This window comes from Neofelis nebulosa, chromosome X, assembly GCF_028018385.1.
Source record: "Neofelis nebulosa isolate mNeoNeb1 chromosome X, mNeoNeb1.pri, whole genome shotgun sequence".
In the NCBI taxonomy this organism is placed as follows: Eukaryota; Metazoa; Chordata; class Mammalia; order Carnivora; family Felidae; genus Neofelis; species Neofelis nebulosa.
The window spans coordinates 81392993-81402806 of record NC_080800.1 but is presented as its reverse complement, the minus strand read 5'-3'; the positions used below and the strand labels follow the sequence as shown (position 1 = coordinate 81402806).

Sequence of the window (9814 nt, the reverse complement as noted above, 5' to 3'; positions counted from 1 at the left end):
AGCAACTGGCCTGGGCGTACGCATGGCCCCTCCCCTGGCGTCATTCCGTAAGCAGCAGCGTTCAGTCCACGAAAGCATTAACCACTCCGGGCTGGGCTGCTTCCTGAGGATAACTCCGTTCCAACCTACGTTTGTGCCGGCCCAGACTAACTTGAAGGAAGGCTTTTAGTTTGTAGAAATCCTTATTATTCATTTATTCTTACACTGACACGAGGAATCATCGATCACAATAAAGATGGCGACAGCCGCTTTACCATGGTGACAGGGCAGTCATTTGCTAACAACCTTGACACTTTCACTTTAGTTCCGCCTTGTTAAGGAAAGGAAGTGCTTGGTCCCGCTCCAGCAGCGTGCCTGTTATTTTGTAAATTTAGCTGGAGTGTTTGGTGGAATATGAGGAGAGTCGCGGCAGTTTAGGGAATGAGAGAATGAGGAGCGCTCAACTTCAAGGCGGCAACATAGCTGAGGAGATGGACAGGTAAAGGGAGAACAGATTCCTGTCTGCTCTTGTGTAGTCCCCGGGCACCCTGTGCTTGGTGGTGGTGAGGGAGCGAGGTGGCCGAGGGCTTGGGCAAGTGGGGTATAAGAAAAGATCGTTGACTGTTGGTACTCAACAAGCGGCTAAAGCATGATTTGAACTCGAGTCGCTTTGGCTCAGAGACTGAATGCTTAACTGCTGTAGCTATTTCCTCCTATTATAACTGACGGAATATGAATGGCTCCAAATTTATTACCATTTTTGGAAAGGAACTTCGAGCATTTGACCTGGTGATGGTGGGCCAATGACTCACAACAATGAACCACCCAAGAAAATGTTGAGGCACCTGTAGCTAGGGGCTTGTTGTGCTGCCATCAATCATTTGTGGAGAAGGGATTGTTGGTTCTTTCACTTCATCAACCAGTCCTACTCAACTGGTTATAAAAGAGGTGTGTGCAAGGGATGTTTCATAAGCTTTTGCTTTTGTATATTTGGGTTCTATTTATAGGCTGTGTGCTGGTGACCCCTGCCTCAGTGTTGTCCCTTTGAGTCTTTTTCCATCACTGCAACACTCCCGAAGCGACATACATCTTTAGCCAATAGGTTATAGCAAAATGAAGACAGAAAGTAAAGTGTCTGATGCTGTCGTAGCTGTTATGACTGAACCTGAGTTAACACAAAAATATAGGTGCAGTATGAAGAGGTAGGGGGGAAAACTAGGAAAGATGCATTTGTACACAAATGGGACTATATATAGAATAAGTATTATTTATGGGCTTTGCACACAAGAGAAAGGGTTAATGGTGGAGAATCAAAGAATTTGGGAAACCACAGTCAAGATTTGTGGGCATTGGCAGAAAGTTTTGTCAAAAAATCTTGAGTTCTTATTTAGTCTTGTGGATGATCCTAAGAATCTTGGATAAGTGTAAGTGAAGCAAGCATTGACATTCAAGACTGTGAGGGCACACAACAGACACATGAAAAGATGCTCGACGTCACTCCTCATCAGGGAAATACAAATCAAAACCACACTCAGATATCACCTCACGCCAGAGTGGCTAAAATGAACAAATCAGGAGACTATAGATGCTGGAGAGGATGTGGAGAAATGGGAACCCTCTTGCACTGTTGGTGGGAATGCAAACTGGTGCAACCACTCTGGAAAACAGTGTGGAGGTTCCTCAAAAAATTAAAAATAGATCTACCCTATGACCCATCAATAGCACTGCTAGGAATTTACCCAAGGGACACAGGAGTGCTGATGCGTAGGGGCACTTGTACCCCAATGTTTATAACAGCACTTTCAACAATCACCAAATTATGGAAAGAGCCTAAATGTCCATCAACTGATGAATGGATAAAGAAACTGTAGTTTATATACACAATGGAATACTACGTGGCAATGAGAAAGAATGAAATATGGTCTTTTGTAGCAACGTGGATGGAACTGGAGAGTGTTATGTTAAGTGAAATAAGCCATACAGAGAAAGACAGATACCATATGTTTTCACTCTTCTGTGGATCCTGAGAAACTTAAGACCATGGGGGAGGAGAAGGAAAAAAAAAAAAAAGAGAGGGAAGGAGGCAAACCATAAGAGACTCTTAAAAACTGAGGGTTGATGGGGGGTGGGAGGGAGGGGAAAGTGGGTGATGGGCATTGAGGAGGGCACCTGTTGGGAGGAGCACTGGGTGTTGTATGGAAACCAATTTGATAATAAATTTCATATTAAAAAAAAGAGAATGTGAGGGTACAGAGACTTGGCCATAGAAAGTCAAATTTCCAAGGCTGGGCTAAGTACTACTTCATGTTTGATGTGCATTTAAAGCTCCTCAAAGAGCCATGGAATAAAATCCCTCATTGGTCCTCCAGGGACTATCTGCAAAGGCAGGAACTCCTGAGTATACATCATTGCATGAAAAAGATTTCAGATAGCACTGTAGCATTACCTATGTTAGGAGAAATTTTCAATAAGCAGCACATGTAATAGTTAAGGAAACTTGGGGCTCTCAGAGAGCACCTAAATGCTGACACAGATCTTGCTCAGTATTTGTTTGTAGGTTCCATTTGGCTTGCTTTCCAGAAACATCATTCTAAGTTTTGCACTACTGCATTATCACACTGGTTCTGCAGCAATATTTTTACTTTCTATGAGTATTTGAGGGTTCATCTCTGAAGCTACAATGTAGAGAATTGCGCAGTCCATCAAAGCTGATCGTGTGGTCTTTAGATTTTAGCATTTTCATTTTTATTATCTAATTACTTTTCTCAATTGATGCTTAATGACTACATTTCCTCTATTTGTTTCCTAGAATCCAGAAGATTCAAGATTGTTCACCTGCTTAAGGGCTGCCTTCTGAGGTACATTGCTTGGTAGCAGGCCAGGGAGTTAGGTGGTCAACTGAATTGGAGAAAGATTTTCCTTGTTGTTGACAATGGCATGGTGACCTCTCGCTGCTGAATGAGGACTGCTTCCAAACCAAGCATTGGGGAAAGCTGGGTAAGAGGAGGAAGTCTCTTGAGTTTTTTCTCTAGAATCCAATCAGGCTTGTCTAAAACTTATGTCTTTGGGGGACTTGTTCTGTTTCAGAACCAGAATTCTGGGAGACTGTTGCATTGACACATGGAACCCAGGGTTTAGCAAAACAAAGGTTGATATCACTGTACCACACTTAAACTCCAACAGTGTGCTTCTGGGTGAGCATGGCTAGATAGAACATGTGGATAATGCTATCAGGTTGGGGGAAACAGGGTGATAGTGGTTAGAAAGAGCTAATATTTGTGAAGGGCTGTGTAGGTTACAGAGCTTTTCTACATAGATCATACTTGAGTCTCACAAAACCGGGGAGATTGTTTAAAAGTGTGCTCTATGTATTTGTTGTTGTGGCAAAGTATATCTAACAAAATTTACCATTTTAACCATTTTTAAGTGTACAATTCAGTGGCATTAAGTATATTCACATTGTCCAACCATCATCATTATTCATCTCTAGAACCTCTTTATTTTCCAAAATAGAAACTCCTTACCATTAAACATTAATCCCCCATTCTTGCCTCCCATCAGCCCCTGGCAGCCATCATGCTACTCTCTGTGTCTATAAATTTGACTACTTTAGGTACCTCATGTAAGTGGAATCTTAACACTATTTTTCCTTTTGTGACGGGCTTATTTCACTTAGCATAGTGTCTTCAAGGTTCATCCGTGTTGTAGCGTGTGCCAGAATTTCCTTCCCTTTTAAGACTGAATAATATTCTGTTGTCTGTACATACCAAGATTTGTTTATCCATTCATCCTTTTATGGACACTTGGGTCGCTTCCATCTTTTGGCTATTGTGGATAATGTTGCTATGAACATGGGAGTACAAATACGTATTGTGTTTGAGTTCCTGCTTTAAATTCTTTTGGGTATACAGTGAAGAAATGGGCAGAAAACATGAATAGACACTTCTCTAAAGAAGACATCCGGATGCCCAACAGGCACATGAAAAGATGTTCAACGTCGCTCCTTATCAGGGAAATACAAATCAAAACCACACTCAGATATCACCTCACGCCAGTCAGAGTGGCTAAAATGAACAAATCAGGAGACTATAGATGCTGGAGAGGATGTGGAGAAACAGGAACCCTCTTGCACTGTTGGTGGGAATGCAAATTGGTGCAGCCGCTCTGGAAAGCAGTGTGGAGGTTCCTCAGAAAATTAAAAATAGACCTACCCTATGACCCAGCAATAGCACTGCTAGGAATTTACCCAAGGGATACAGGAGTACTGATGCATAGGGGCACTTGTACCCCAATGTTTATAGCAGCACTCTCAACAATAGCCAAATTATGGAAAGAGCCTAAATGTCCCATCAACTGATGAATGGATAAAGAAATTGTGGTTTATATACACAATGGAATACTACGTGGCAATGAGAAAGAATGAAATGTGGCCTTTTGTAGCAACGTGGATGGAACTGGAGAGTGTGATGCTAAGTGAAATAAGCCATACAGAGAAAGACAGATACCATATGGTTTCACTCTTACGTGGATCCTGAGAAACTTAACAGAAACCCATGGGGGGGGGGGGGAGGAAAAAAAAAAAGAGGTTAGAGTGGGAGAGAGCCAAAGCATAGGAGACTGTTAAAAACTGAGAACAAACTGAGGGTTGATGGGGGGTGGGAGGGAGGGTAGGGTGGGTGATGGGTATTGAGGAGGGCACCTTTTGGGATGAGCACTGGGTGTTGTATGGAAACCAATTTGACAATAAATTTCATATATTGAAAAAAAAATTAAAAAAAAACTCAAAAAATAAAGAAAGAAAGAAAGAAAGAAAGAAAGAAAGAAAGAAAGAAAGAAAGAAAGAAAGAAAGAAAGTCTTTTGGGTATATATCCAGAGGTGTAATTGCTAGATCATGTGGTAATTCTATGTTTAATTTTTTGAGGAACTACCATACAATTTGCCACAGAAGCTTCACCATTTTACATTCCCATCAGCAATGCGTAGGGGTTCCTATTTCATCATCACCAATATTTTTTATTATTTCTTTTTTGAGTAAAAGCCACCCTAATAGTTGTGAAGTGTATTCCATTGTGGTTTTGATTTGCATTTCACTACTATATTGGAAAACCTACTGTTCTCCTCTCCTGAGTGTCTCCTTTATTTTCACTCAGAATACTTTACTTTTCACATTTCTGGTTGCCAAATGTGTGGGAATTTTTCCCCACAGCAAGCAATTCTCTGTAACACTAGCTGGGTGTCCCATAGTTTAACTCAATTCTGACACCTGGAGATAGTGTCAGATTGCCACAGGTTAAGGGCTAATCCCACAAGACTGCCCCCACCCTATTTCAGATGGCAGTTGCAAGTTTAAGTTGTCACCTGTGCTTCTGACTGACTGGCTATAAACTTGGGTTCAGTTACTTTGCTAGAGCAGCTCACAGACCTCAGGAAAATAGTTGCTAATATTTACTAGTTTATTAAAGGATATGATAGGGGCGCCTGGGTGGTTCAGTCAGTTAAGCGTCTGACTTTGGCTCAGGCCATGATCTCACAGCCTGTGGGTTTGAGCCTCGTGTCGGGCTTCTGTGCTGACAGCTCAGAGCCTGGAGCCTGCTTTGGATTCTGTATCTCCCTCTCTCTCTGCCTTTCCCCTGCTCACACTCTTTCTCTCCTTCAAAAATAAATAAACATTAAAAAATAAAAAAAAATAAAGGATATGATAAAGGATACAGATGAACAGCCAGGTGAAGAGATTCATAGGGTGAAGTCTGGGAAGGTCCTGAGTGCAGGAGCTTCTGTCCTTGTGGAGTTGGGATGTGTGACCCTGTTGGTATATGGATGTGTTCACCTACCTGGAAGCTCTATGAACTCCCTATCTACTTTTGGGATTTTTATGGAGGCTTCATCACTTAGGCAAGATCAATCACTAACTCCATTTCCAGCCTCACTTCCCTCTCTGGGGGATATGGGTGGAGGGGCTGACAATTCCAACATCTAATTCCGGCTTGGTTATTTGGTGACCAGCCCCCATCCAGAAGCCCACCCAGAGTTGCTTCATTATGGCAAAAGATGCCCCTAATACAGTTATCACTTAGGAATTTACAAGGGACATAGGAGCCCTGTATCAGGGATGGCGTCAAAGACCAAATATTAGAATAAGAGACACTCCTTGTGCTTTTATCACTTCGAAATTATAAGGGTTTTAGGAATTCTAAATGGAGAATCAGGTGCAGAGACCTGTATGTGTATTTTCTATTATCTCATACCTAGTGATGAGTAAGGTTGAACATCTTTTCATATGCTATTGGCCACTTATATATCTTTTCTGGAAAAATGTATATTTGGGTCCTTTTCTTATTTTTTTAATTTAAAGTTTAGTTAGAATATAGTGCAATATTGATTTCAGGAGGAGACTTAAGTGATTCGTCACATATAACACCCAGTGCTCATCATAACAAGTGCCCTTTTTAATACCCATCACCCATCTAGCCCATTCCTCACCCACCTCCTTCCATCAACCCTCAGTTTGTTCTCTATCATTAAGAGTCTTTTGTGGTTTGTTTCCCTCTCTCATCTTTCCCTCTCCCTTCCCATATGTTCATCTGTTTTGTTTCTTAAATTCCACATATGAATGAAATCATACAGTATTTGTCTTTCTTTGACTTAGCATAGTACATTCTAGCTCCATTCACATCATTGCAAATTGCAAGGTTTATTCTATTTTGATGGCTGAGTAATATTCCATTGTATATATGTACCACATCTTCTTTATCCATTTATCAGTCAGTGGACATTTGGGCTCTCTTCATATTTTGGCTATTGTTGATAATGCTGCTATAAACCTTGGGGTGCATGTACACCCTCAAATTAGTATTTTTGTATCCTTTGGGTAAATACCTAATAGTGCAATTGCTGGATTGTGGGGTAATTCTATTTTTAGGTTTTTGAGGAACCTCCATATGTTCTCCAGAGTGGCTGTACTAGTTTGCATTCCTACCAACAGTGCAAGACAGTTCCCCTTTCTCTGCATCCTTGCCAACACCTGTTGTTTACTGTGTTGTTAATTTTAGCCATTCTGACAGGTGTGAGGTGGTAGTTCATTGTGGTTTTGATTTGTATTTCCCTGATGATGAATGATATTGAGCATATTTCATGTGTTGGTTATCCATCTGGATGTCTTCTTTGGAAAATGTCTTATTCATGTCTTCTGCCCATTTCTCTTTTCTTTTTATTTATTTTGAGAGAGAGGGAGAGAGAGACTGCGGGTTGGGGGGGACAAAGAGAGGAAGACAGAGAATCCCAAGCACAGTCCATGTGGTCAGCATGGAGCCTGATATGGGGCTTGTTCTCATGACTATGAGATCATAACCTGAGTGGAAATCAAGAGTCAGACACATAACCGACTGAGCCACCCTGGAGCCCCTGCCTATTTCTGAACTGAATTATTTGCTTTTTGGGTGTTTTGATAAGCTTTTTTATAGATTTTGGATGCTAACCATTTTTTAGTTATGTCGTTTGCAAATATCTTCTCTCATTCTGTAGGTTGCCTTTTAGTTTCATTGATTGTTTTCCTAGCTGTGCAGAAGCTATTTATCTTGATGAAGTCCTAATAGTGCATATTTGCTTTTGTTTACCTTGTCGCTGGTGATGTGTCTAGTAGGAAGTTGCTGTAGCCCAGGTCAAACAGGTTGCTGCCTTTGTTCTCCTCTGGGATTTTGATGGTTTTCTATCTCACATTTAGGTCTTTTCATCCATTTTGAATTAATTTTTGCATATGGTATAAGAAAATGGTCCAGTTTCAGTCTTCTGCATGTTGCTGTCCAGTTTTCCCAAAACCATTTGTTGAAGAGAGTGTCTTTTTTCCTTTGGATAGTCTTTCCTCTTTTGTTGAAGGTGAATTGGCCATATAGTTGTAGGTCCATTTCTGGATTTTCTGTTCTGTTCCATTGATCTATGTGTCTGTTTTTGTGCCAGTACTATATTGTCTTCATGACTAAAGCTTTGTACTAGAGCTTGAAATCTGGAATCATGATGCCTCCAGGTTAGTTTTTCTTTTTCAGAATTGCTTTGGCTATTTGGGGTAATTTATGGTTCTATACAAATTTTAGGATTGTTTGTTCTAGCTCTGTGAGAAATGCTGGTGGTGTTTTGATTGGGATTGCATTAAGTGTGTAGATTGCTTTGGGTAGTATTGACATTTTAACAATTTGTTTTTCCAATCCATGAGCATGGAATACTTTTCCATTTCTTAGTGTCCTCTTCAATTTCTTGCATAAGTCTTCTATAGTTTAGATAGTTCAGATCTTTTACCTCTTGGTTAGGTTTATTCCTAGGTATCTAATTGTTTTTGGTGCAATTGCGAATGGGGTTGATTCCTTGATTTCATTTTCTGCTGCTTCATTATTGGTGTATAGCAATGCAACAGATTTCTGCATGTTGATTTTATATCCTGTGACTGCTGAATTCATGTATTACTTCTAGAAGTGTTTTGGTGGAGTCTTTTGAATTTTCTACACAGAGGATTATATCATCTGAAAATAGTGAAAGTTTGAATTCTTCAATTTGGATGCCTTTTATTTCTTTTTGTTGTCTGATTGCTGAGGTTAAAACTTTCAATACTGTGTTAAATAGTAATGGTGAGAGTGGACATCCTTGTCTTGTTCCTAACCATAGGGAAAAGGCACTCGGTTTTCCCCATTGAGAACAATGTGAGCTGTGTGTCTTTTGTATATGGCCTTTATGATGTTGACGTATATTCCATCTATCCCTACTTTGTTGAAGGTTTTAATCAAGAATGGATGCTGTATTTTGTCAAATGCTTTTTCTGCATATATTGACAGGATTGTATGCTTCTTATCCTTTCTTTTGTTAATGTGGTATATCACATTGATTGATTTGCAGATATTGAACCAACCCTGTATACAGCCCAAGAATTCACCCCATTTGATCATGGTAAATTCTTTTAATGTTCTGTTGAATTTGATTTGCTAATATTTTATTGAAAATTTTTACATCTGTGTTCATCAGGGATATTGGCCTGTAACTTACCTTTTTAGTGGGGTCTCTGGTTTTGGAGTCAAGGTAATGCTGGCTTTGTAGAATGAGTTTGGAAGTTTTCCTTTCATTTCTATCTTTTGAAACAGTTTGAGAAAAATAGGTATTAACTCTTCATTTAAGTGTCTGGTAGAATTCCCCAGGGAAACCATGAGGCCTAGGACTTTTGTTTGTTGGGAGGTTTTTGATTACTGTTTCAATTTCTTTGCTGGTTATGGGTCTGTTCAGATTTTCTATTTCTTCCTGTTTCAGTTTTGGTAGTTTGTAAGTTTCTAGGAATATTTCCATTTCTTCTGGATTACCCAGTTTGTTGGCGTATAATTTTTCATAGTTTTCTCTAGTAATTGTTTCTATTTCTGTGGTGTTGGTTATCATCTCTCCTCTTTCATTCGTGATTTTATCTCTTTAGGTCCTTTTTTCTTTTTGAGAAGTCTGACTAGGGGTTTATCAATTTTGTTCTTTCAAAAAACTGGCTCATAGTATCATTGATAGGTTCTACTGTTGTTTTGGATTCTGTGTCATTTATGTCTGCTCTGTTCTTTAGTATTTCTCTTCTGCTGGCTTTAGGCTTTATTTGTTACTTGTATAGCTCCTTTAGGTGTAAGGCTAGCTAGGTTGTATATTTGAGACCTGTCTTGCTTCCTGAGATGGGCCTGTATTGTAATATAATTCCCTCTTAGGACTGCCTTGGCTGCATCCCAAAGGTTTAAGACTATGGTGTTTTCATTTGCTTCCATGTATTTAATTTCTTCTTTAATTTCATGGTTAACAAGTTCATTCTTCTTTTAATGTTTATTTTTG

General features: G+C 39.9%; 1 protein-coding gene across 4 annotated transcripts in view; it reads left to right on the top strand.

The window, feature by feature from the left end:
- The first annotated feature begins 77 nt into the window (after positions 1 to 77).
- The window catches only part of SYTL4 (synaptotagmin like 4), a 188293-nt gene continuing 178556 nt past the window's right edge, over positions 78 to 9814 (top strand). For 2 of the 4 annotated variants that reach the window (XM_058713973.1, XM_058713971.1), the window contains exons 1-3: positions 78 to 478; positions 2789 to 2976; positions 3067 to 3127. The gene's annotated coding sequence lies outside the window, so the exon portion shown is untranslated. The remainder of the gene's footprint in view (positions 479 to 2788; positions 2977 to 3066; positions 3128 to 9814) is intronic. The other 2 variants (XM_058713974.1, XM_058713972.1) reach the window with 2 other exon arrangements.